Here is a 3,731-nt window from a genome sequence, read left to right as displayed (position 1 = left end):
ATCACTGACGTGGTATGGACATTTGTCCTCACTGCATTTGTGATTAAAAGATAAACAGATAATTGGTAGTGAACAAGTACAAATGTTAAAAAAAGAAAGATGCTTGCTCTCACATAAGAACAACCCAAATGGGACTATATAGATTTTTTTTTGTTCCCCACAGATGGAACAGCCCTAATTGTATTGAAATGTATATTTAAAACCAACTTACTGACTACGGCAGTCCTAAGAGGGAGTGCACGAAAGGCCACTTTTTGGTTTGTCCCGCTCCAGTTAATTTGTATACACTGTAAACCCTAATGCTGTAACTAATTAATTGAATTGAGTTCTATTAACTTAAATCATTAAAATTTGTTTATCTTAATTAACCTTGATGAGTATTTAGAACTTTTTCTTATTTTTGAGTTTGAAAAAATTTAATCTTTCAAGTAAGGTGAACAATTCTGCTGGGTTTAATTTATACAAAATGTCTCTTTAAAGTTTCATTAACTCAAAATCTGTCAGCCCAGTGATTTTGCATCTGACGTCATCCAGGTTCACGTACGTGCTCATGCTTCATTCGTTTTTTCTAAGATGGCGGATCGGCCTCACTTCACACTACAGTAAGTAAAATATTTACAAATCCAAGAAATATTAAATGTATGTTTTAATTAATATAATCACAGTAACAGTTCAATGTAATGTAGAGTTAATCACGGTGTGTTTACATGTCGTACATTACAGAAAACATGTTTAGCCTCACTTGTTGCTAACTAACGTTAACATTGCTGTTTAAAAAGTTAGAATCAGTTAGCGTTAGTTGTAACGTGTTAACTCTGAATTTTAACAGTGTGTGATTAGGACAAAAATATTTAAAATCGGCAGATTACATTTTTCAAAAAAATTTAAATCTTGGCGCGAGTATGCCTTTTCTCAGCCTGTGCTGAAGTTGTCATGGAGACGCGCGCTCTCATGGCGCTGCGCTGAACTCCATCCAGTGTGTGAATGTGGTATTATCTTTGCAATCTGTAGGCACTTCGGAAACGAAAGGCGCAAGAAACATAACGTTAATCATAACTCAAATGATCTCCGCCTAAACACTTAACGGTATTTTCTGATGACGCGCAAAAACGTAGTCTCAAAACTTAACTCTGTCACACGCAGCTTGTTGCTTGCTGATCCATGTATGAGGATAGCCTGACGGAGAACATTTAAGCTGCGCTCCTCACCTGAGCAGGTACAGAACAGAGCTTCATTTTACACTACCACATTGAGGTAAAGTTGGTTTTATATTCATACATTCATTTAGTAACAACTTGTGACTCGCTCCATAAATTATTTACCATGGTACTTTGTCTATTCGTTCTGAAATCACATGCAAGTATGACATGAAAACAACATTACACTAAATGCACTATTTTTTTTTGACTGAACAATGTTGTACTTTGAAAGTCATTGGCTGCTAATATGATTTCACCATTAAGAATATGCAAAAATTACCTTTCTGAAATTATATTATTATGGAGAAAGTCTGAATGTGTAAATATAAAACTAACTTTACCTCAATCACCAGCACTGATCAACACTTAATATTTCCTAGCGCTTAAGACGACATCTCTGCATATCAATGATTACCTGATTAATGCGATCAGTTAAATGAGTTTAAATGTCATTTAGGTCAAATGTATTTTAAAGGTATGATAAAAGTTTTTTTTTTTCAATCTATTTTTTAAAATGTTTACTCTGGAGAGAATATAAACAGCCTAAAAAACAAAGTATGCATATCTATAACACATTAATACAAAATTATGTTATTAAATAAAATAATAACAAAACAAAATATTCAAGACGTGGTAAACAAGACATAGTTTTCTGATGTGCAAATTTTGTAGCTTAAAATATATTTATATCTTAAAAATATAAATATTTTAGTCTATATATTTTTACATCATTAGACAATAAGGTAAGTTTTGTTATTTCTAGCTTTTAAAATCAGGCCTTAAATTTCTTTGTCGTCCTATTCAGTTTTAGAAATTTCAATACTGTTTAAATTAAATCTGTGTTCATCAAATCAAAGCAACTAACATGATAATCAGCTCTATTGCTAACCGTTTTGGAGGTTAACGTTAGACATCATGCAATTGTACTACTTCCACTCTCAGCTAAATGACACTGTGACTTTGTGTACATACAGAATTGAAGGTCGGGTGTTGCTGACTACAGATAGGAACTACAAGGAAAGTGAAACTTCAGCTAGACCTTGAGTTCAGTTTACAACATGAAGATCCTGCTTTCAACATCTGATCAACACCTGATTTTCATCTGAGGTAAAAAATAGATAAGTAAATGAAACATAATAATAATATTAATTAATTTTTTTCTAGAATTGTATATTTTGTGGTGTGGGTTTGTTTTATGAAATTCTCTCTTGTTTCTTTTTGCTGTTTGCAGAGTACCAACATGTTACAAATGAGAATTTTCCCCACAAATTCTTTGCACAACTGGACCACCACCTATTTAATTTGATGACAATTTCAAGGCAAACAGCATCCAAAACTGGCAAGACAGCAGATACCCTGGCTAATCTTTTAAAGGTTTATGATGAGCAGGTATGTTTGGGGTCACGTGTTAAAGTATACATTAAAATATAATTTGAATTTTTTTTTATTTTTTAAATTGATTTAAAATCATTTATTCATCATTTATTATACTTGATTTCCAGGAACTGCATGATGTCAGTTCATGACGGACTACTCTTATCAGAGGTCTTTTGGTCTTGTTGCGTGAGCGTGACTTAAGATTCTTTAGGAACACCCTGGTAAGACTTCATTCATTCTTTTCACAATTAGGCATGTTTAATGAAAAGATGAGAAGAAGTTTTGAAAACTTTTATTTAACATATTTGTAATCACGAATAGTTGATGAATCATATAATATTGGCTCAGTCATTTTGATACTGTCCTTACATTAATATCCTTGAATTATATTTTTAGATTGATAATCCTGCTGACTGAAGATGCTTTATTGGCCCTGCATTCACTGAGGGTCTCTGTTGTCCTGAAGAATAAATTGGACACCACCCACAGCACACTTCCAGACCTTTCTTGTCTTGTATGGATTAATGTATGCTCTTCACATAATATATAGTAAAGGACTTTGAACTTGTGCAAAAAGTTTTGCTTGGCATGGATGATGGAAAATAAAAAGTCTCGTAGCATGGAAACCTTAAAGAATGAGTTGATTGTTTTTTTTTTTTTTACTTAATAAAGACTGTCTCTGGGGTAGTAACTTCAAAACATTTATTTACCTTTAATTGGTAAGTATGCATTTTATTATATATAGGGATAGTTTGTCCAAATGTAAAATTCTGTCATTTACTAACTCTTCACTTGTCCCAAACCTGCTTGAATTTCTTGCTTCTGTTGAACACAAAAGTTAAGTAAAGCTGACAACCTGTAACCATTGACTTTCTAACAGGAAAACAAATACTGTGGAAATCGGTGGTTACAGGTCTCAGCTTTTTTTTTTTTTTTTGGTCAAAAATAACCTTTTAAGTGTTCAACAGAAGAAAGAAACTCAAACAGGTTTGGAATAAGTAAATGACAGAATCATAGTTCAACCAAGACTGAATATATATATATATATATATATATATATATATATATATATATATATATATATATATATATATATATATATATATATCTGCTCTCCGTTAAACAGAAATTGGGGGAAAAAATAAATGGGGGCGA

General features: G+C 32.1%; 1 long non-coding RNA gene across 2 annotated transcripts; it reads left to right on the top strand.

Moving 5' to 3' along the window:
• Positions 1-528: 528 nt before the first annotated feature.
• On the top strand, positions 529-3,208 carry LOC137488619 (uncharacterized). Of its 2 annotated transcripts, none has more exons than XR_011007722.2 (5): positions 529-602; positions 2,174-2,306; positions 2,431-2,588; positions 2,702-2,797; positions 2,973-3,208. It is a non-coding gene; the product is annotated as an uncharacterized lncRNA (long non-coding RNA). The 2 variants fall into 2 exon arrangements; XR_011007721.2 differs by lacking the exon at positions 529-602 and adding an exon at positions 1,097-1,216.
• Positions 3,209-3,731: the final 523 nt, after the last annotated feature.

Source organism: Danio rerio, chromosome 20, assembly GCF_049306965.1.
Source record: "Danio rerio strain Tuebingen ecotype United States chromosome 20, GRCz12tu, whole genome shotgun sequence".
NCBI lineage: Eukaryota > Metazoa > Chordata > Actinopteri > Cypriniformes > Danionidae > Danio > Danio rerio.
Note: the sequence above shows the minus strand (reverse complement) of the source record. Positions and strands in the feature narration are given on the sequence as shown.